We start from the raw sequence: 24,521 nt of genomic DNA on the forward strand, positions 1-24,521 counted from the left end.
AATGGCAATTCAGAACAGGCAAGCTATAGCAAAAGTCATAGGCAAGTCCAACAAAGAATGGAGAAAAACATTAATTTATAGAGAAAAAGAAGAAGTTGGGAGGGGTTGTTTGGAACAAAATTCCATCAGAGAAAAGTGAGTGTTCAGGGTGATGACAGTTTCTCATTGACTGAGTTACTGGGGTATCGGATTCCTTGTAGGAGATGCAATGTACATCTTCTCCTGTTGGGGCCTATAACTGATGATTCTTTCCTATTGATGGTTCTTCTGTTAGGGTCTATAATTGACAATTATTCCTATAATTAGACACTGGATTGTACTTCATGAGAGCTCCCAATTCTGGTGTCCATCTCCATTTTAGTGAGGTTTCTCTTTGTTAATTTTCACAACTGTGAATACAATTTTTTCCCTGCTTACTGTACTCTCAAAGACCTCTAGTGCAATGTTGAAGAGAAATTGTGAGAATAGATATCTTAGCCTTCTTCCTAATCTTGAAAAGCATTCTATCTTTTACTATTAAACATGAAGTTAGCTGTATGTTTTTAAATGATTTTAAACTAGCTTGAGGAAGCTTATTTCAATTCCTACTTCACTGTTTCTAAAAGAAATGGATGTTACCTTTTGTCAAGTGGTTTTTCTATATCTATTGAGATGTTCATTAGCTTTTTACTCTTAAGCTGGTTAATACAGTGAGTTATATAAATTTATTTTTGAATGTTAAAAAAACTTGTATTCCTATAATAAACCCCCCTTTGTGTTGAAGTATTGATACAATAATTTTAAACATTTACTTTGCAAAAACTTAAGAATTTTTGCATCATTCTTCATGGAGGATAGCTGTCTGTAGTTTTCTTTATTTGTGATGTCTTTGGCTTTGGTATAAGGGTGATTCTGGCCTCATAGAATAAATTAGGCAGCATTTCCTTCTCTTCAATTTTTCTGGAAGAGTTTTTGTAGAATTGGGATTATTTCATCCTTGATTTTTAGGTGTGTTTCATTAGGAAAATGGCCTGGACCTGAAGTTGCTTTTGTTGGACTGATTGTTTGACAAATGTTTTAACAAATAATTGAATTTAATAGACATAAGACTACACAAGTATCTGTCAGCAAATATTCCCTTTCATCTATGTTTTTCATTTTTTGACATAAAGTTTTTAAATGATAGTTACTTATTTTTCTTTTAATAACCACATAATCTGTATAGATGCCACTGTTTTCATTCACAATATTGGTAACTTATGTCTTCTCTCTTTTTGTTTTTATTAGTCTAGCCAGAGGTTTGTCAATGTTACTAATCTCAAAAGGCTATATTTTGGTTTTAATGATTTTTCTCTCTTATTAGGCTTTTTATTTCAGTGATATATTTTGTGATTTTATTATCACCCCACTTCTGATTACCACAGTTACATTTGCTATTCTTTTTTTAGTTTCTTAAAGTAGAAGCTGAAGTAAATGATTTAATACAGGTTTTTAGGGTATTTATTAAAATAGTGATTTAATACATGTATTTAGTGTATTTTTCCTCTGAGACACTCCAGTTTTCATTTCTAGAGGCTTGATTTAATTTTTAAATTTTTTAACAATCTACATACCTCTACTTAATTTTTGGATCATGGGGGACATGGTAGTAACTTTTAACATCCTTGTCTGCAAAGGCTAATATCTGTGTCAGTTCAGATTCAGTTTCAATGTACTGATTTTTCTCCTCATCATAAGTTTTATTCTTCTGCTTCTTTGAATTCTTTGGTACCAAATGTTGAGCTCACCTTTCTGTGATATTCTTCTGTCTTGAATCTTAGTTCCTCAAGTCTTTGCTGTCTATGTAGTTCTCAAATAACTTCACACATACCTTTATTTTTTTTAAATCTAAGTTTTCTAGTTGTTTTTACTAGATGGTTGGTACAAAAGAAGCTATCCTATCATTGCTGGTAGTGGGATTCACCAATTATTTCATTTTGATTAGAAAATAAAATAACAGTTTAGAGAAGAAAGTTATTACTAGCTGCAAACAAGTTGCTTGATAGTTAACGCTCCTTAATAAGATCAGAATTTACATAAGTTTCCCTTTTGATTTTTTGGAATGCTAGAACTCTCTCCTAGCTCTTGATTCCATAGAGACTACATAATAGATTGATTCCACAGCAAAACTTCAGTTGCAAAATCTCAACCAAAAAGTTGTCAACTCCTGGGTGGCAGAGACGTGGTCATCTTTGATTCCCACTGTAGCTAGTCCAGCTTCTTGAACTTTATTTTTGAAATAAAGTCATATTTTGAGTTTAAATTATTATTTTGGAGGTCAATATTTAAAATATTTAAAAAGTATTTAGTATGTGTTGATCACTGTGTTAAACGATTTAATTATATAATCTTGTTTACTCTGCACAGCAATATTATACTGTAGGTTTAGGGCAGGGTAAATTCAAATCTTTCACCCAAACACTGTTATACTCTCTCCCCAAAAGGCAACATATCTAGTTTTTGCTTTGTTCACTTGAAATCAAATCACAAATTACATATTTAATTTTTTTATATCCTAGGAGTTACATTAGAAAATTAAATGATTGGATTTCTGACAATTTTATTTGCCATTGTAAAGAGAATGCATTTTATTTTATTTTATTTTTATTTTTATTTTTTTTTGAGAATGTATTTTAGAGTTAGAGGTTGCTTTTGGCCCCTACAAGGGTTCTGGCTATACTATTACACTTCCTATTCTCTTTCCAGTAGCAGTAAACAAATTGTGGCTTAGATCCTGCTATTATTCACCCATCCCTTATGCCAGGTGAAAGTTTGCTTGGCTTAGAGTGTACATGCCTTCCCTTCTGCCCTCTTCTACTGTGAACTCCTTCTCTGTGCTTAATTTCCTTGCTCTGACAGCCTAGCCTTCAGCTCTCATTGCTCACTGCTTACCTCGACCAGGAGCTCCTTTATTACCTGACAGAGTGCTTTGCCTGCCATGACTCCCTCAAAAAATTACATTGATTTATTTCCCCAAGGAGCAAATCTAGCCTTAAATTCTGTCACCACCACTCTTTCCCTGATCTGAAGGTAAGGCTAGAATTTTATAGCTCCTTCAGTGCAGACTACACACTGTAACTCAGAAGAGGCAAGAGATCTACCAAGTGAGGTCATTCACTCAGATGGAATTAGAGCTCATATCTCTTGGTTATACTTGAGTATAATAATAAAAAATCATAAAATACACTGTCCACACCAGAAAAGAAGGGTAGTCTACTTACCTATGCAAATCTACAGCATTATATACAAAGAGCTTCTAAAAAGCAGAGGCCCAGGTAAACATATAAAGATATACAGTATTTCCACAATTCAAAGATGAATATTTTTCAACATATTAATATTTTTGAACCTTACTATCATTTATATATATATATATATATATATATATATATATATATACAATTATAGCACTTTTTTACTTATTTGTTTTTCCTGAACAAATTTTTAATTAACAATGTGCCTTAGAATTCAGGAAATTAGTGTTTATCAATTTGTCTCTATATATTTCTCTCAGTGTTTACTTCATAGACTTCAGACTCATTATCCAATTTTGCTCTTAGTATGTGATTAAATCATTTTATATTGACAGGCTTTTGTCTTAGCAAAGCACAAATAAGTTCAGGAAAATAAAAAAATCATTTTTTCCCCTCCGGCTGGAAATATCTTTATTTATAAAAGAACTTATTTATGGTAGCACCATATAATATTAATTGTGTTAATATTTTTCTACTTTAATCATAATGATAGCATTGTGATTAAAATAAACAATATATTTGATTGAAATCATTCAAATAATTTTGTATGGATTTATATTTTCTTGGGCAAAGTGCTTATGATCTTTTTATTCGTTTAGACTATTGAAAGAAAGGCAAAACAGGTTTAAAATGGGTATAAATTATTCATAGTATTTTTATTCAATTTGCCTTTAAAGAAAAAAATCAAATATATTTTTCTTCAGCCTTTAAAATGGAGATTTGGACTCTTATGCTCACTGGATCAGTAACATGATGTCATGAGGAATTTGAGTTATATCACATCAGTTTTCATACAGAGGCCCTTGTCTCAAACTTTTGCCACTTTCACAGAAAGAATTCCTACATTGACTATGAAAATTATACTTAGGCTTAATTTTGCAACTATATAAACCTATCCTGTAGTGGTAGGCACTAAATTATGGGTTCTTAAGTTTGGTTTCATGTGATTTTACTTGCTTTGTTTTCAGTATTTGGTATGATATTGGCAATAGAGAATGAATTATTATGCACTGATGGTCTGTCTTCTATGTGCTAGTATTCTTCCAATGTTAAAAGAAATTTAGTTTGATAAATTGAAAATAAAAACTATATCTGTAGTTAAAGTGTTCAAGAGTTACACTTTATATTCTTTTAAAAGTAAAAATAGAAACTTCACATGCTGAAAAATTGTCATGCACCAAGAATTGTAAACTTGTAATTTCTCCGTCAAGAGAACTAGAAATTCAACATATATAAGCATTATAGTCTGAACATCTATTTCAAAATCATCCTGAAAGATGTGTTAGTAAATGCACTATATGTCTTGTATAATCTGACTTTAAATTCAAGATGGCCAGGAATTTGAGATGTTTTAAAATTAAAGTTGTAATGTTTCCACATTGTTAATTTTAAAATATCTAGTATGCCAAACCTAAACAGCATTGTTGCATGCACTGATGTAATGTTACATACTAAAACACTTTGCATAATTTTAGTTATTCTGCTAATGACTTTTTATGCACTTAAGTTAATATCCTGAACAATGATTACTCTTTAACTTTCTCATGCTAGATCATGGCAATAAAATTTGTATTTTGTTACATAGGCAAATTTATTCAGGTGACTTTTAACTAAGAATATTAGGTACCATGACAAACACAAACAGTGGAAAAATAAAATAAAACATTGTGCATATGTCATGTTCTTATTTTTACATAATACTACTGGTAATGATACTATAACATGGTCAAAATGCTATAGATAGAGTTCTGGGGCCTTTAAATTGTAGACTGTGATAAGATTATGCTCTCTTAGTGTCCATAATACTACCTAATAAAGTGCCTAATAAAGATTCAGCATGGGGCTTCCCTGGTGGCGCAGTGGTTGAGAGTCTGCCTGCCGATGCAGGGGACACAGGTTCGTGCCCCGGTCCAGAAAGATCCCACATGCCACGGAGCGGCCAGGCCCGTGAGCCATGGCCGCTGAGCCTGAGTGTCTGGAGACCACAACAGTGAGAGGCCCGTGTAAAAAAGATTCAGCATTTATTAGATGTGTTTTGGCAATACCAGTTTGTTTGACTAGCCCAGAGGTATAGATTTTGTGATCACGCCTTCAACATATTTAGTCATTTATTTAAAACTTAATGAATACTATTGAACTATTATATGCATTATGAAACAGATACAAAAGAAGAACGGAAAAAGTGAAGTCAAACTGAACATCAGCAGAACTAGGTTTCTCTTAAAACTTTGCTCTGTAGACCACTATGCTAGTTTACCGAAGCTAGCCGGTTTTATCTGTAGAAGTGTTACACAAACCTACACTTAGTCCAATGAAAGGATTTTTAAAAAACTGTAAATAAGTGTAATTCCCTTTACTCTTCAAGAGTTACTCCTTCTAGTCTACTCTAGTCTAGTTTAATCTATTCTTAATTCTATATTTCTGAGCATTTTATGACTGCTCCTATTTTCTTGAAACTCACAGCATGTGACTTTCTTACAACTGAACAGAGTTCTCTAAATATGGACACCAGTATCCCACAAAAGGACTTCTATAATTAAAAAGTTATATAATTTTATGTCCAAACCAAGACACGGTTAATAATTATTCAGTTCACTAAGATAACAGGCATAAACAGCACTGTCCTGGGAAAATAACAGCTTATATTTATATGACCAATAATGGTTACTATGAGGTATAAGTAAAATAACTATTCCCCCACTATATGTCACCTGAAGCTCTTTGTTTATATGAAAATTGCTTGTATATAGTTGTTTCAGTTTCTAACTAATTAGCCTACCATTGTCTTTTAGCTCCCTCTGAGTTTCTCATAAAAAGACTTGGTCTTCGACATTTTATCACTATTTTCTTCCTTCTGAACTTTTAAAATCTTTCATATAATAACAATTTTTAAAATAATTGAATAAAATAGGTTGTTGTGGGTTCTTTTTCTCTCTTCTTTTAAACAGTGGCCAGACTAAAACGTATAGAGTGGGAAAAGTACCAACAAAAAAGTGAGTGTGTGGAGAGGATGTGTGTAACATAAAGGAAAAAGCACAACGCCAAAATGTTCTTTATTGAATACACACAGTAAAATTGCTGTAGGGGCCAGTCTAGTGAAGACTTGAAGCAAAAATAATTCTCAGTTTGAGAAAGTAGAAACGTTTTTCTCTATGCCCATTTAATGACACTACTGTAGAAAGAAAAAAACTACTCTGTTTTTTTCACTTTTATTTATGCTTGAGTTATAACAACACTACATATAACTTTATTAGGCCAAGTTAATGGTATCTGACACATTTTAGTGGATAATCCTTGTCCTCTGTAATGCTAACTTCATAACTGCTTGGGGTGAGAGGTACATCAGGTCAGAAGACAAGTCTTGGCTGGACTGAACCAGCTAGACTGAAATTAATGGTTTTGATCTATCAGGTTTTAGAATATATTTTAATTTAATTAATTTTAGTTTAAATTGAGTTCATTTCTCAGAAAAAATTCTTAACAGCACAGTTAATTAGCTATGGTCTAAATTTGCCAGCTGATTTTAATTTGATGAGGGATTTCTACTGGGCTGTTAATTGCTATATTTGCCTTTTTAAAATCACAAATTCAAAGTCCAAGAAAAAGCTGCCAGCAAATTGCATTAATGCATTACAAAGAAAACATATGTTAACAAGAAAAAATTTTAGAACTGTGAGCATTATTTTAAAAAAATGAGAATTTAATATGTGTGATAACAGAACTGTAATTATGTTTTTCAGATATCACTGGAAGTTCAGTAGGAAAAAAATCTTTGTTTACCAAAAAAAAAATGCATTCTACAGAATGAAAATGTTATAAAACAGTGAGCATAATGCTTTTGAGACTGGTAAACTTAAAGGATATTTTTTTCATTTCAATTAAAAAATGCAACTACTATCAAAAATATTTTGCCTATGTAAATGTTCTGTTCGAAAGATACATGGCAGAAAGTCATTTTAAGCAGTCCATTTTCATCTTTGCTGTTTCTTAGATAGTACTCTATAAAACAAAGTAGTACATATGTTTGTCTTAATTATCATTTTAAGACTAGAACCTTCCATATATTTTTTTAGATAGAAAGCAATATGGACCATTATACTTACAATAAGTCAGAAATGCAATTCATATTTCTATGGGGCGATTATGGAAGAAGAACAACGTTTTTATTTAGAAGTTTGAGGTGAACTATGGTGAGCCAATCATTACAAGCAATATCTCAAGAAAATAAATCTTAAAATTATATAGTGATTAGATATATTTTCCTAATGAGCCTATAGTAATGGAAACTGTTGCCTAAGCCATCTAAGTTATCAACAATTTGAAAATTTGTAATTATCGTTCAAATGTATTGAGATTTCATGAATTGTTAGGTTTGGAGTTAAAGGATTTTGAGTTTAAATAGTATTATTTTACTTGCAGATACTTTCAAGACCCTTAAAATATATATTATAGTGGTTACTGTCCTGAAGATGTAATCTGGAGTCGGTCAAGTCCATGAGTCACCACTAAGAAGAAAGGCCCTCAGAAGAAATGTCTATCCTGGGCCATGTACATTGGATTTTTATTAGAGAAAAATAGACTTTATTATGTTAAACACACAGATTTTGAAGTTGTTTGTTATAGCATTCAGCCTGTTGTGACTAATACACTTTCCAAATAACATTTATTCTGTGTCCTAGAGAATGAAGTGAAGTCAGTTATCAAAAAGTGGTAAAAATGACTTCTATGGAAACAGAATATCTAGTTTAAAATAGAGGAAATAGAAAGTGCAAAGGACAAGAGGAGGGAGAGAGAAAGGAAGGGAGGGACAGAGAGAGAGAGAGAGAGAGAGAGAGTGTTACCGTACCTTGTTTAGTAACTGTAAAGTGTAGTATCTGTAGGTCCCATATTTACTCCCTTCTTACTCTCCCCTTGTTCACTGGGCTCTAACCCCATTACCCTTATCTCTGTTCCCTAAAGACACCAATCTCTTCTCTGCTCTGGCTATTTCCCCTGCTTGAAATGTCTTCCCTGGAATCTTTGGCTAATTCCTATTCACCCTGAGTGTCTCAAATTAAATGATTCTTCCAAGAAGAAACATCTCCTGAAAATCCAGTTTAAATTAGACCCTTATTGTTAACCTCTTTAGAGAACCTTGTTATTTTCCTTTAAAATAGTTATCACCATATGTAAACATGTAATAATTTGGATATTACATTTTAAAATATCAGTTTTACAAATATTAAACTGAATGAAAGTTTAAACTGAACTTTTAATAAAATTTAATTTAATTAAAATTTAATTAAAAATGAAACTGAATGAAAACTGAAAAATACTTGCAACACAATAAGTATACAATATTTAACAAATGGAGTGACTTATATGAGATGAAAATGGAAAAAACTTAAATAAAGGAGAGTTTTTGTAAGTTACATGTTTATATTTTATCTTGGTGACAGTCGGGAGCCACTGAGGGATTTTAAAACATTGAGTTATATAATCAGACTGGCCTTTCAGAATGATTACTTATTTTGGAAAGTGAATTGAGAATGAGGTAGGGTGAGATGGTGTTAGGTAAGTCTAGAGGAAATTTTTTCTATAATCTATGAGATAGCTGAACACAGTATTAATTTAAAAAGCATGAGTGGGGATCCAAAGAAAAGCATAGAACTGAAAGATGCTTTGAATATAAACTGAATGGAGAAAACGGTATCAGAAGACAGTATAATGGAGAAACACCCAAGTTTAGTCTTGGCCACTTAGAAGCTGTGTGACTTAGCTTTTCCTAAGACTCAATTTTCTCAGCCAAATAAATATGTGTTTTCTTTAGCAGTTTTCAAACTTTTATGTCAGCAATAAATAAGTAAAGAAAATGTTCTGCCATGCTGGATCTTAACTGATTGAATTAGAGAATGGGGCTCCAGAGCTCCAAAGCCCCAAAGTCCCCAAACTCTTCTCAGGTTGCCTTTCTTGTGCCTCACACTCTTCTCTGAGGAACTCTTGGGATCTCAGGAGGCAATGAAAAAACAATTGGTCTCTCCTGGACCTCTCTATTTGGGTGTTATAGATACATCCCAAATTGAACTCATAATCATATTTCATATCTGTTTTTCCACATATTGTCTCTTTCTTGCTCAGACTATGTGTTCTCTTGGAGTTAGCCTATCCATTCCCAATGCTTCCTTTTTCTTTACCAACTATTTACTAATTACTTTCAGATCTATTATCTCCCTCCTATATACTTCCTATGAGTTCTAGTTATCAGCATTAAGATGACCTACTAGCCCATCATACTTAGTAAATTAAACTCAATACATAAACCCCATCTGCACACCTTTTCTAATCCTGTATTCTCTCATTAGAATGAATTCTCTTAACCTCTACTGAGCTGCTCATGTGAACAACTTAGGGAAGTGTTAGAATCCTCTCTCTGTCTGCCTCTTTCTTTTTCTTTCTTTCTCTTTTGTTTAAATGTAAATGGTTAAGACCTCAACTTCAATCCTATTAGAAATATCTAGAGAGCAATTATAGTGATTCAGTACATCAATTAAATAATTATTGAAACAATGGAAAGAGATTAAATCAACCATACAATGGATGTATAATGAATGATGAGAAGATACTGGCAGGGGGAAGCCTTTTCCAAAGTTCATTTTAAAGACTAGGAAAAAAAAAACAACAAGAAAAAAATGAATAAATAAATAAACAAACAAACAAATACATAAGTGTGGGAAAATGAAACTGGAGGTAAGAGGAAACCCAACAGAGTGTTAAACTACAAGAGCCTGGAGAAGAGAGAGCAATCAACATTGTGAAATACTGTAGACAGTAAGACAGGGAAATTTAGTAACAAAGAGAAGGTAGAAGTTCTTAGTGAAAGAAGTTGGTGGAATTCTGAGCATAGCATTCATGTTTTAGTGTGCTGAAAGGTAAACAGGGGGTAAAGGAGGATTGGTACAGACACCTATCAAGAGTCTTGGCCAAGAAAGTGAGGATAGCAAGTTATAGCATTTCTGAGCCTCACTTTTCTCATCTATTCAATTATCGTGTGTTAAATTAAAGAAGCCAATTTAGATCATATAAACAAATTTTAACACTTCATGAAGCAGGCCGTCTCCTTTCTGCTAAATGCAAGAAGGGGCAGAAAGCAGGAAAGTTTTATAAGATAAAGAGTAAAGAACAAGGAAGATAAAAAAATAGAAAATACCTGATTGGCTGGAGCCATATAGTTAACTTTGTTTGGGGTCTGAAGGCACTTGGTATTTGGGGATTGGCCATGTGGATAAACTGTATTTCTGGTTATAAGGCACATTTACAGGAACACAAAAGTTATCTAAATTTTAGGATTGCTAATGGGGGATCCTGGCAGGAGCAACTCCCTCTTGGGTCTAGAAAGCTATTTCAACACGTGATGCATACTTTGCCTTCCTTACAGATTTTGTGGGTAAGACTGGATCTGTGGGGTGGCTCTAGAAACTTTCCAAGTCATTTCTAAATCCCTGAAGTAAGCACCCCCTTGATGTGCAGAAACATGCCTTATGAATGTCAGCACATTTTATTAAAATTATCTAATTTTGGAGACTGAGATCTCTTTGAAGATAGAAGATGTCTTATTCATTTTGTAGCTTCAGACTCTAGCACAGTATCTATCACATAGTAAGAATAAAGTCAACGTTAATTGTGTTTCCCAAACGGAAGTTTGGTATGTCACTTAAATTCTGTGAAACTAAGGGTTAATGTCTTTGTTCCCAGCCAAGATACAAGAAACAGATAAAAATAAAAGGTAGAAAAGTGGATGTCATTCAAGAATTTTATCCAGCACATCCTTCCTTTTCTCTTCCTGTCAGGGATAGGACAAGGCTGAGTAGTTCACTAAACCCACCACTGTCCTGCCATACTTGTAGCTTTCAGTTGTTAGCATTTATTTTGGATAAAGATATCTATAAGAAGACACACATGAGGCAGTTTCTCTCCTCAATCTACAAACCTGGTTTCCACACCTAATGAATAAAAAGCAGTCATAGTGGTTTTCAGTAACATTCTAAAATCTCAGAAATATGCTGTACTTGCTATATGCAGAAAGACATTAAAAACCTCAAATCAACCTCCTTCTATATAGCAGCTGTAATATAATATGATATAGAAAGTTACCTAGATTAGAACATTTTCAAAACTCTTAAAGAGTTCCCTGGTTTCAGATGTTATAGTACTTTCCGACTTAATTAGAAATTAATTTGGGATATGTGGAATCTTTATATTTTCCTTTGCCTAACATAATATTTGAGCATTGCTCAGAAAGTTTCCTTTGTTCTATATGGCACAGAATGGCATGGCCTAGGGAGGTATTATTTTATCCATCAGAAATATCCCATTGAACCAACTGAAGCCCATGGAATCCCTAGGAGAGGGAATCAAGTTTAAGAACCTTTATGGATTTCTCAAATTAAAAGAAATATGAAACATAGGGGCCATGGTACATCAGAGTTCTTCTAAGCTCTAAATGATGATTGAAATCAAATATAATTTAGTATTACTTTGAGTCTGCACTGTCAGGGCCTGGCATTGTTCTGAGCTCACCTCCTCAAGAGGCACCACTGCCAATATTGCATATGCTACAGTTGCCCTTCAAACCAGATGTGTGTTAACTATGTGTTATATAACTTCTGGTTCCTTTAGCCAATATGCCTAGTCAAACTTTCTTTTCTCCAAACAATCACATCCTAGGATCCAATGTATAAATCCAATATTGCATGTCTTGTGCATAACTGTTTTAAAGAATCTTATTTTATGTACCATATGTGTCAGAATGGTGTACATTGTTATGTAAGTAAAAAGAAAAGTCTACATATAAATAATGCAGTCAACTATCAGTGTCATATCAACTAAAACATCAAATAAACTTTGAAGAGTAAAGAAAAATAAAACTGAAACCAAAAACTCTTGTACAAAACTGATCTAATTCTTCACTCTAAGGAAGTCTGGGCTGTGAGTGGAAAATGGGATTTTGGGGCCACCAAATTTTCTCCAAAGTTTTCCCTTCTTCTTAGGGTACCGCAGACTTGTCACCAGATTTTTATTTTTTTTTTCTTTCCTCTCTTTTAAACCAGGCATTATAACTTTGAAACAAAAAAAAAAAAAAAAGAAAAAAGAAAAAAGAAAAAAAGGTTAAGTTGTGGATAACAGTCTTTGGGAATATTGTATTAAAAATACTATCTAAATGTTTATAAAGAAGAATAGAAAATCAGAATGATTTTCTCCAAAAGAGAAGAAAGACATTTTAAGGGATAAGATGATGGGGTATGTTTTAAAGAAAGTTTATCAGAGCTTATATGATTTACTTCTCACCAAAGTAATGACATCTCAGCTATATCTTTTAAAAAATGAGCCCCAAAATATTATAAACATTTATATACAGTAACAGTTATTGGTGATGTTATGACTCAAAGCCTTTTGCCATTTCTCTACCCCCTTTCCATGGCCTTGGGTGTCTTTGCTACCAACAGCCCACACTCACTACTCTTCTTTGGGGAATTTCCCTCGTTCTACTGGAGTTACTTTCTGGATGGTTGTAGAGACCCGGAAGTCAGTGCCTGCATTTATACCACTCTACACAAGCTCACTTGCCTCAAGACAGAACAACACTGAGGTATAATTTGAACTTCATAGATCTTTTGCAAGATCAGACTGAAGCTAGCCTCTGAGGGAAAGACTTGACCTCAAATCACTTCCTTGCTTGTTTCCCCTCATCCCCTTTCTTTTTGCTGTTCCTTCCAATTCCTTACTGGCTTCTCCTGGGATCACTTCTTAATTAATCACTTGCATACAAATCCTTTTCTTAGGTCCATTTCTGGGGAATCCAATCCAAGGGAGTTATTATGCAAAAATATTCCTGTACAATAATTGGTATATTTTAGAATTGTCCAATGAATGAACTCTTTGTGAGAGAAAATGCATATATTCAATGAATTCATTAAAGAGATATTTATTGAGAAGCTACTGGGTACCAAGCACTGTAGTAAGAACTTTGGACATAGGAGAGAGGAAGATCTCTCCCTGCTCTTATTCTACTGACAGACACAAGCATTAAATGCACAATATACTTAATTAAAGATGTGATTATTTCTATGAAGGGAAAGTGCAAGGATCTATGAAAGCAGACATGGGGGAGGGGTAAACTAGACTGGACTGTCATAGAAAGTATCCCCAAAGAAGTAATATAGAAACTGAAACCTGAAGATGACTAGGAGAAAACCATATGAATAGGATGGAGGCATTTCTCCAAAGGGGGGAACAGCCAATGAGAAAGTCTTGAGAGCAGGATAGAAGACCAACATGGCCCTGGTAGAGTGAGCACTGGTGAGTGATGTAGGGTAAGCCTGGGGAGGTGGGCTGGTGCCAAATCATACTTTTCCTCATAGTCATATTATGGATTTCTGTTTTATCTTAAAAGCAATTTGGGGACTTCCCTCGCAGTCCAGTGGTTAAGACCTCATCTTCCAGTGCAGGGGGCTTGGGTTTGATCCCTGGTTGTGGAGCTAAGATCTCACATGCCTCGGGGCCAAAAACCATAAAACAGAAGCAATAATGTAACAACTTCAATAGAGACTTTAAAAATGGTCCACATCAAAAAAAAAAAAGTCTTTAAAAAAATAAATAAAATAAACGCAACTGGAAACCCTGAAGAGTTTTAGGAAGAGAAGGGACATGATCAAAAGGTTGCTTTGTTTCAAGTGTCTAATTTAGTCTTGAAGGAAGCAGAAGCAAGAGGTCTTTTTGGGGACCCCTAGGTACAGTGTATGAGTTGACTGATGTTGGCAGAGGAGGTGGAGAGAGGAGGAGGTTGGATTCAAAAGACATTTAAACAGTAGCACTGAGTGAAGAATTAGAAATGGGACAAGAGAAGGGGGAGGTGTCAAAAATCATGGTCCCATTTCTATCATGAACACTTGGGTACAAGTTCATGTTATCTAGGAGATGTCAACCACAGGAAGAAAAGCTGCTTTGGTGGTCCTAACAGACACTCAAGGTATTGATTATATATTCCAAATATGTCCAATATATAAAACACATATTATCAGTGAGAAACACCTTTAATCTGTGTGTATGAATGAGATATACACATATATGGGTAATTTTTGAGTTTTTGATGAAATATTTAGTTTATGACTTTATTATATCTGTGTTTGTTCAGAATATAGAAATATTGTATAGTTACTGTTAGCCATGTAGAACATGTAAAATATATGAAGCCTTTCTGGAAAATATTGTAGGAAAGAAGAGGAAGAAAAGGAAAGGGGTGGGGGCTTCCCTGGTGGCTCAGTGGTTGAGAGTCTGCCTGCCGATGCAGGGGACACAGGTTCATGCCCCGGTCCGGGAAGATCCCACATGCCGCAGAGTGGCTGGGCCCGTGAGCCATGGCTGCTGAGCCTGCACGTCCAGAGCCTGTGCTCCGCAATGGGAGAGGCCACAACAGTGAGAGACCTGTGTACCGCAAAAAAAAAAAAAAAAAAAAAAGGAAATGGGGAAGATGTGCAAAGAAAAAGAAGGGAAAAACAAGAGAAATTAATGGAGAGAGAGAAGAAAGAAAAGAAAAAAGAAGGGAAGGAAAGAGGGAAGAAATGAAGAAAGGAAACATGGCTTAATTTTTTTCCCCATTAATTGTCACAGTCATATTCAACCCTGTATTTGGCCATTCACCTGTTTGTAATGAAGACAAATGTAATATACTGGATCCTGCCTAAATAATAATAATAAAAAAATCTATTTTTTTCAGTTGACAGTTCAGACTTTTAATTTGTTTTTTTTAATCTTCAAAAGATAGATTGAATTGGGTTTGGTGTGATTGTAAATTTGGATTAAGGTTAGACTGACCTATTCTGTAAGCAAAATGTCTTATTACTCTTTCAAACTTTAAGATGAGATCAAAGCAATACATTCCATTAACTAGACATTTTCCACTAAAGGTAAGTCATTTCTTGTTCCTAAGAGAATATCTAAGAATAATTTAGAAAGAAAATTCTCCATGTTGCTCTGTGTGATGAGAATAATCATACATGTAGTGTAAGTACTATAGGAAATCTCTTCCATGTTTCTTGGTCCTGCATTGTGGATTTTGTATGGTGATATGTAGACCTCTCCTCATGGCGTCGTAACTGAAACATCGTTGTATGTTACAAGATTCCATTTTTGATCTCCCTTCCGTAATAGTCACTGTTTAATCTTTTTTTTTTTTCTCCTCTGTTGCCTCATTTTGTCTTCTCAAAGTATTACACATGCTGAATACCATTATTACTTTTGGTTATTAACTAGGAATGGATTTGGAAAAAGTAATTCTGTGCCAGCTTGATGTAGCAGAATAAGCTGTCAAACATCATAGCAGGTGACAGTGTGCTGTCTTTCTGTGGAGCTACAGCAGAGTGTGTGTTATAGCTGGAAGGTTATAGGTAATCAGACAGGATTACTGACGGCAGCTTTATTAAGTATCTGCGGAGGTCTGCTGCGGCTGTGACCAGATAATATGAGTTTCCAATATGAAAACAGGAAATTATTAATAAACTGGATTGGCTGTTCTGAATGCCCTTGCAAAAGTTTATCTAATTTTATTTTCCAGGGAGATGAATGTCAAGTATTAGATTTATTATTACTTAAGGTGTAGGTCTTTTATTCTTTGAAGTGATTCTCTTTTAATTTGTTATATTTCCCTGGATGTTTGATGATATTAACATTGTTTAAACCAGGATGTTTCCATTCACATTTTCTAGTAAGTAAATTTTGACAGTTCAGAATAGAGCAGGTTTTATGTATTCTTTCTGATGGTATATGATAAAATACAGTTTACCAGGAGACTTAGATATATAGTTTTGCATGAAGCTTTTCTACTTTTGAATAAATCATTTTTATAAGCTTGCATCAAATACAGTTTTTTAAACTTTTGTTGTGGAATTTTGTAAAAGCACAAAATTCATTTTGTTCATCTTTTTAAAGTATGCTTGCACTTATGGAAGAAGAAAATGTTGATTTATTTTTGTTTAATTGCAGCACAAAATAATAAGGTATAGCATTTGAAGAACTCCTACAACTGCTTTGATGCACCTTTATCTATTCAGAGATGTGAGAAAGGCAGCACCTTACGTTTAACACTGTGAAGTTTGACAAGCATTGAAACAAAAAAGGAAGTGTAAATTTTACTAATCAAAACATCTGTATGGTGCAGCCATTTACATTTTCCTATCAAGACATGAGAGAAATGTTAATTTTAGACGACTCTTTTTATGACCTATAATTACTGTCATTAAGAAAGCTCTGGAGACTTACAGGGAGCTTTGACTGAAATACAGTTTGACATGTTCTATAATTAATGCTGAATTAACGTGCTACATGAAGTGCCTTTGAACAAAAAAAAAAAAAAAAAAAAAGGTTTCTTTTTCTCAAAGAGAAGTCAAAGAAATTGTATTACAGGAATGCCCATCAGTGCAGCAGTATTTCAACATATATTTTTAAGCCTGTGAAAAGCTGACTTCTCAGGTACTTTAAAATTAGTGTTAAAAGTTTCTTTCGTTTCAGTGTGAGTAGGATACGTACACAAAAGCACAGATATTTGTTTCCAGGTTCTTTCTTTCACATTCTTGTTGAAAAGTTAATACTTAAAAGTAGTTTAGTTGCTTTTGATATTTTAAGAACATTCTGAGAACAATGAAAACAGAAAATTTGATCATAAAATGCATAATGAATGCTTCTAGCGTAATAATTCTAATGCTTTCTTTTCAAGGGCATTGCTGTAATCTTTCCCTGGAATATAAGATCCATGAGGGCAGGTGATATTGTCTTAAAATCCTTTACAACTAGAATTTGCATGATGTCTACTGGGTGCTTAATAAATATTTCATGAATGAACTAAAAGAATAAGGAATATAATAATACTATTTCAATATTTCCAAAGATCTTTAAGCTACTGTAATATTCAAAAAGTTTTTGAATTCCCTGACAAACAATGTGGTATAACATCCTTTTAGCATTGGACTCTTAGTATGTAGGGTTTTGTGTGTGTGCGATATGAAAAAAGACCAATAGTTCTTCAGAAAATTATTTTAAACAAAAACTGCTCAAATGAATTAAAAAAGGAAAATCTTATTTTGGGGCAAAACACATTTTGTGTTAGTTCTAATAATTTTATATTAGCCATATTCAAAATAAGTGAAACTGTAAAACATCTTTGAAGACATTTCCAGAAAGTATCTTAAGCAATTTCAGTCCTAATAATATTTTAAATAAAAACATTTATGAAATTCCTTGCCATCAAAACAATACTAAATATTTTTCCTTATAATTTTAATTATACTGCTACTAATTTTTTTTATTTAATGTTTATTACAAACTAGAAAGCAGATGCTCTGAGGAAGATCTAAAATAACGTGTCCTCTACCAGATTCCATCTCTAAGTATAAGACCCAGAGTCAGTCTCAGGAGGGAGTTAATTAACACAACAGTAAAATACTTCTGGGTCAGATTTATTATTTTTGGTTTGAAAAATTAGGCATCTCAGATTTTTTTGTTGTTCAGAATTTTCCAGACTATCTAGGCACCTGAACTGATTCCTTCTTTAACAGGAGCAAGACTGGACTAATCTGCTGTGAATTAAAACAAAACAAAACAAACAAACAAAACTGAAAACCAAATAAAAAAACCCAAAACGGTAGGACACATCAATAGACCCAGTAAAAGCAAGAGAGACTCTGATATATTTCAAGCTGAAAAAGTTATGATAAACTGACACAGAAATCTCTTCTTTAATTTCATGATATTCTTGTTTCTGTGTGAACAAATTTTTGTTTTTATTAAAATGGGCTTAGAAAAATGTCATAATAAATATGTGTAATCATATTGGACAGAGAACTATTATTCTCAATCTGGAAAGCACACCATCATATGAGTTTCTAAAATAATCTGGACTCAAATGAGACCCATGCATGAAAATACAAGGAAATAATTTGCAAGTATGCAAAATTAGAAAAGAAAACAAAGATTTTAAAAGTATAGGCAATCATAATTAAAGATCATGTCACTTTGCTTTTAGATTTAAATTTTGCATATTGCAGCATGCCAAAGTGGTTTAACCCTTTGAAGAAAGGTTTCCATAAAAGTTAAATTCTTCTTCTTCTTATGATTGCTATTGTAATCAGACTGTATATTGTTTGGAGCTAAAGTATATCTGATTTTTCATAAAGTGGAACATTAATTGGGACTTACAAGCTATATTTAAAATGCTCTAATTTGTTCTTTCCTCCCTCATCTTTTGTTGGAAATTAAGCTCAACAATTTTTTTTTTTCTTTTTGACCCATCCAGGTAAGAGAGGAGGAAAAACGTTATTCCAATCAGAATAACTGCAATGAACTGAAGTTAAGTACATTACACATTTTAGTTTTGTAGGCAGATTTGCTACTCCCATTTTAGGAAATAAGGAAATGAAAAAAATTAAATGGTGGATCCTCCCATTGTCTGAGCCTCTTCTTTGCATTCACAAACAACTCCTGTTTGGTTGTGAGCTTCTGGAGGAGAGGGACCATGTACTATTCCTTTCAGAATTCTAACTGCAACATTGGTGTTGATACTGCTCCATCCCAAGTTCTAGGTGAATGCTGTTGACACAGATGCTAAGTCTGGGAACTAGGGGTCCTTCATATAGGAAGTGAGGATACAGCTGGTTTTTGCAGCACTTTGATGTCTTCTCTGAAACAAGTAAATAGTATGAAGAAAGTGCAGTGGTGGAAAGAATAGAAATGCATAATGTATTCTTCAAAAGGTGAATGACATAGTGTATAGTGTGTGTGTGTGTGTGTGTGTGTGTGTGTGTGTGTGTGTGTGTGAGCGAGAGAGAGAGAGAGAGAGAGAGAGAGAGAGGGAGATTGAAGCAACAATTGGATAAATGTTATATTAAATATATGGCTTGTGGGCTGTAATCAAAATAAAAAGTTTCTCTGAAATTGCTGCTGTCTTGTCAACAAAAGTCCTAAGATGATTTTACATTCCAAATTAGTCTCAATTCAGTGATTAGAATGTATCCAGTCCAATATATTAATCCACATTTTGTTTTTAGTCAAACTTGAAGCTTATTCCTCCTGTAAACCATGATCAGGTCTGTAACGGGAGGTGTTTTTCTAGAAGAAGGAGAGTATTCAGTGTCGACTCTCTGCATTCATTTCCTCTGTCTCCCATGGCAGGGCTGAAGTGGGAGGAGGCAGGAAAGGTTGGGGATAGAAATGAAGTTTTTATTTTCTAGGTGGCCTCACACTTCCTGAACCCCTGAGCCTGAAGTTGGTTAAGGTGACTTTTGCTATTGTGAGGGCATTTGTGGGAAGTCCAGAGTCCATCACCAAAGAACACATTCTGCAACCCTCTTGACTCCAACCCAGTGTCACTCCTGGCTGACTGCAGTTCCTGTGTGGCCCAGTCTCTCTTCTAAGGTAGGACACAATTATAGCGTGCAGGTCTATTAATGCCGCCATTTCTACCCTACTGCTTTACCAAGGGTGAGTCAGGAACTGTCCTCTCTCCCTGGCACCACTAAGGTTTAGAAGGCACATAGCAGATACTTTCCAGGGACCTGTGGATGTCCTTTTATAAGGCATAAGGTAAAGGATGTAGTACCCCTCAGCCCTCTTTACTTTGGAGAGGGAAATAGCAACATTGTTCATTTCTCTCCAAAGATGTGGCTTTACAACTCTCTCTCAACTATAAGCCTTCCTTATTTCCCTGATCTGACCCATGCTCCTACAGTTGCAAAATTCATATTTGTCCCCATAGTAAATTGTGCATTTCAAATTGTTTACCTTTTTTGTTTTCTCTACAAGATCTTCTATTTTCTCATGTTACAATTTCATTGCAAGAGGTGTGAGAGAGGAAGAAAATTAAGTTGGTAAGTATTTGGAAGCCAGAATGAAATATTTGGCCGTGTTTCTAAACAGTAAAACTACTTCAACAGATAAAATCTACTTACATGTTCAAAAAAGAAAATAAAAATTGCCTTCATTGAAGTAGAGTCGGAAAGCTTGATAGGTGGATCTCCTTCCCTCTCTCTCCAATTCCCTGCCCATGAAACCACAGCCCTCCACAGAAACCACTGGATACGAAGGGCACATATTGAAAGACCTCTCTTTCCTAGAGACCATATATGATTCAGGACAAGTAGGTTTACACTAAGGAAGACTGAAAATCATATCTGTGTTGGGGAGAGAATAAAGATTAGGAAAACAATTAGGAAACAATAAAGTGGCTGTAGAAAAGGCAGAAAGAAAGGATTTGAGAGAGATTTAAACGGGCATTAATTGTGATTTAGTTAGTTTTTAGTTAGAAGAGCAAAATAACGCAAGCTTTTCCTTCTTTTTTTTTTTTGTTTTTTCTTCTTAAGAAGTAGAGAAATGCTTTATTTCTGTATCTCTCTAGGCCTCAAATTCAGGTCTTCTTATTCTTCTTCCCCCTTTCTCTCCATGGAGATGTTGAGTTACATTGTAATTCTGTTAACATATTGCATATTGGCCAAAAATTTAATGTAGGTTTTGGGAAGTGACACATTCATGGTGGGCTGCAGTTACTAAAGTTTGACCATGTCATCTCCTCTAACTTCAAACATGCAGCCAATCTTTTATTCCCCTCTTTAATTTTTAATGAAAAATAATTGCTAAAGAATATCATTATTTCTTCTGTAAGAATGAAGCTTGGAAGATTGCAGGGACTTTTCAAATACCAGCATCTCTTGAGCTCTGACTTTACTGTATTTCTATGTCTCATAAATCTAAATGTACCGTTTTTATTAGCTATTTTTTTCTTTTTTAATAAACATATGTACATATGTAAAGTCAATATTTTGAATATGATTCAAAATTTATGTCTGTTTCATATCAACTGCAATTTTTTTCTTTCTTTTTTTTTTTTTTTTGACCGACTTCACCCACTTTCTCCACCTCCCAACTTCTGACTGAGGCAACCAATCTGTTCTGTATATTAGCTTGTTTTTATTTTCCTTTCTGTCTTTCTTTTAATTTTCTTTTTTGTATAGATTCCACATACAAGAGAGCTCATATGGTGTTTGTCTTTCTCTGTCTGACTAATTTCACTGAGCATAATGCCCTCAAGATTCATCCATGTTGTCACAAATGGCAAGATTTCATTTTTTTCAATGGCTGAATACTATTCCATTATATACATACCACAATTTCTTTATCTATTCATCCACTGATGAATGCAGGCTTCCTTTCATTGATGTGCCAGATGGACCTGACTGTGTCATTAACTAATAAAATGTAAAGAAATAACATTATTGTAGATGGAGAAGAAAAGTCTTGTGTTGGCTTATTAGGCTTGAAGAGCTTACAGGATATGCCAGACGGAGATGTTCCATTGGCATTTGAAATCACTAGCTCTCTGACTTGCTTATCATAATGAAAAATGTACACACATAACTTTACAGTTTTTGATCCCTCCTCCAATAATAAATTCTGTCCTTGGGGCCATCTAATCACCAAAGATTTACATCATCCACACAATCACTGGAAAATATGATGGCTAATTAGGATTTCTGAAATTAAAGTAGTGGTGGCATTGCTTGTGGAAGGATAGTGAATAGTTCATGATTTTAATTTTAAGCACAAAGAATGACTTTCTAATAGTCATAAATGCCTTTATATCAAGGAGGTGAAAAATTCTCTGTTACTGGAAATGTTTAGCCTTAGTAAGTGTGCATATTTGGCATTCATATTAGTCAAGACACTCAGATATCTGGTAAGTGATTGGCTCCCAGCCTGTAAGTTATTTTGCAGTTTTCAATATCTGTGAGTCTATGACTTAGTCCTGTTTCTGTTCAAAGCCAAAATGTCCACATACAAGAAAAGCTACTACCATTCAGCTGCTAAGTTTCCATGTGTCTGACCTTGAACGTTTTTTCACTGTCTCAACACCCCTGAGCACCAACCTCCACAAAGCAAGTAAGTGGACAAATAAACCTACAAACTACAAACACACCATAAAAAACATCATTTTCTAGTGCTGTATTTTGTCATCAGATGACACTGCTATTCACCCAATGACACAAGCTAGTAGCATGAGACTTATCTCTGTCTACTTCTTCCCTCTAATTTTCTAAATTATTACATTTTCTGAATATTTTACAGTGCCCACCCCTGCCTAACACTTGTCAGTGACTTCATTTTTCAAATGAAGTTTAAGATCCTCAGCATGCCAGACAGAACACTTCATGATCCGATCTTGGTTAACATGTACAGCATCATCATTTGCCGTTTGTTTTTTTTTTCTATTATAATTTATTTTCCAGCAATAATGAACTTTTAATTCCCCAGACATATACTCATAATGCCAACATCTGTGTCTCAAATACCTTGGTTCCATTTCTGTCTGGAAAATATTCATTTTACTTTCAAAACATGATCAAGTTTTTAAAATTTTTCCCTAATGACTCTTTATCCTATTTCAATAGCTGACAAGTCCTTAAGCTGGTACAAACATAGGTAGGTATCTGTTTACCTACAAATATTATCTCTAAAGTAACATTTTAGAAATACATAGAAATATAATGTGATCCACATGTGTAATTTTAAATTTTCTAGGATTTACGTTAAGAAAAGGGGGAAAAATAAAACAGATGAACCTAGTTTTAATAACACATTTGATCATATCAATAGAGTATTATTTCAAAATAAAAATCAACATAAAATTATTAAAAAGTGTAAACAATTATTAAAAAGTATAAAGTACACACCAGATTATAAAGACTTAGTATAAAAATTAAGTCTTTAGAATCTGGTGTGTATTTTACACTTACAACACATCTCAATTTGGACTACCTAAATTAAGTGCTTAGTAGCCATATATGGCTAGTAGCCATATATTAGCCATATATGGCTAATGGCTAGTGGCTTGATTTACTGGCCAAATCCAGCCAGAGCTAAGTTATATTTTTATGTTTGAATTGTTGAAAAAAATAAGAAGAAGAAGAATATTTATTGACACCTGAAAATGGTATGGAATTCAAATTTCAGTGTTCCTAACAAAGATTTATTGGACCATAACCATGCTTATGTATTTACAGATCTTCTGTACCAAATTCTGTGCTAAAAAATGACAGAGTGAATTAGTTTTGAGAAACTGTATGACACCAAAATCTTAAAATATTTACCATCTGGCCCTCTCCAGAACAAGTGTGCTGACCTCTTTTTTAGTGGTTTGCTCTGCTAGGATCATGTATTAGTTATCTTAGTTTGCACTCGACACATAGCTGACACACAAAAGAGACTCTATCTTTTCAAAATAGTATATATTTTATACATTCAATTTAACAAGGATTTATTCAACAACTATAATCCTAAAACCCAACCTGTCTACCTAGAAATCATACCTTAGAATTTTTCCAGCCCTGAACACTGTGTCACAAGAATAATGATAAAGCATAGTCAAAAATAAAATTCTCAATTCATACAGATCTGGGTCCAAGCTCCAGCTCTGCCCCATCAGCAATCTTGAGTAATTTACTTACCTTCTGTAACCTGTTGTTTCAATGTCTGCAGAATGGGTCAAAATAATACTAACTCACAGGGCTGTGCAATGATTAAATGAGATGATACATATAATAAGAGTAACATGACTGAAACCTGGTAAGTTTTCAATAAACATTAGCTATTTTTAGAACATATATCTAAAGTTTCCTAACCTAAAAATTTACTCCTTTCAATAGCTTTTAGTCTCTGCTTTTGAATGAAGTGATATTTTAATTAACATGGTTTATAAAACTATTTGTTCATTCTATTCACTTTGTTAAATATTAGCATAACTATGTAGATAAGTTATAACTATTTTGGACACCAAAACACTTTACTAGAATATTAGAATAAATCTTTTATATAAATGGAAATGAATAATATATTTGAAGGAGGAAAGGGGATTTATCTATAAGGAACATGAAAGAACTATTACTTAGAAAGTTTTAACAATTTTAGAATGAGAAACACACGTTTTAGTAATATATTATATAGCTCTACACTAGGCCCATAAAATACTTTTTAAAACACAATTTGAAAATTAATAAGTGGTGTGTAAATGTTATAAATTATTATCATGCTTAATATTATAAAATTATTCATATAACATAGTTCCATTTATTTCCCTTGTTGACATGTTAACATAGCTGAAAATAATTCTTTGGACAGTTATGTTTAATTTAGGTTTTATGACTCTTTGGAGTGAAGAGAGGAAGAGTATTGTAA

General features: G+C 33.6%; 1 long non-coding RNA gene across 2 annotated transcripts in view; it reads left to right on the forward strand.

The window, feature by feature from the left end:
* LOC141276899 (uncharacterized) overlaps window positions 1-24,521 on the forward strand; it is a 67,830-nt gene that overhangs the window by 36,765 nt on the left and 6,544 nt on the right. For both annotated transcript variants that reach the window (XR_012327224.1, XR_012327223.1), the window contains exons 4-5: window positions 7,013-17,065; window positions 18,595-19,712. This is a non-coding gene — a long non-coding RNA (uncharacterized lncRNA). The remainder of the gene's footprint in view (window positions 1-7,012; window positions 17,066-18,594; window positions 19,713-24,521) is intronic.

This window comes from Tursiops truncatus, chromosome 17 (assembly GCF_011762595.2).
Source record: "Tursiops truncatus isolate mTurTru1 chromosome 17, mTurTru1.mat.Y, whole genome shotgun sequence".
Taxonomy (NCBI): domain Eukaryota; kingdom Metazoa; phylum Chordata; class Mammalia; order Artiodactyla; family Delphinidae; genus Tursiops; species Tursiops truncatus.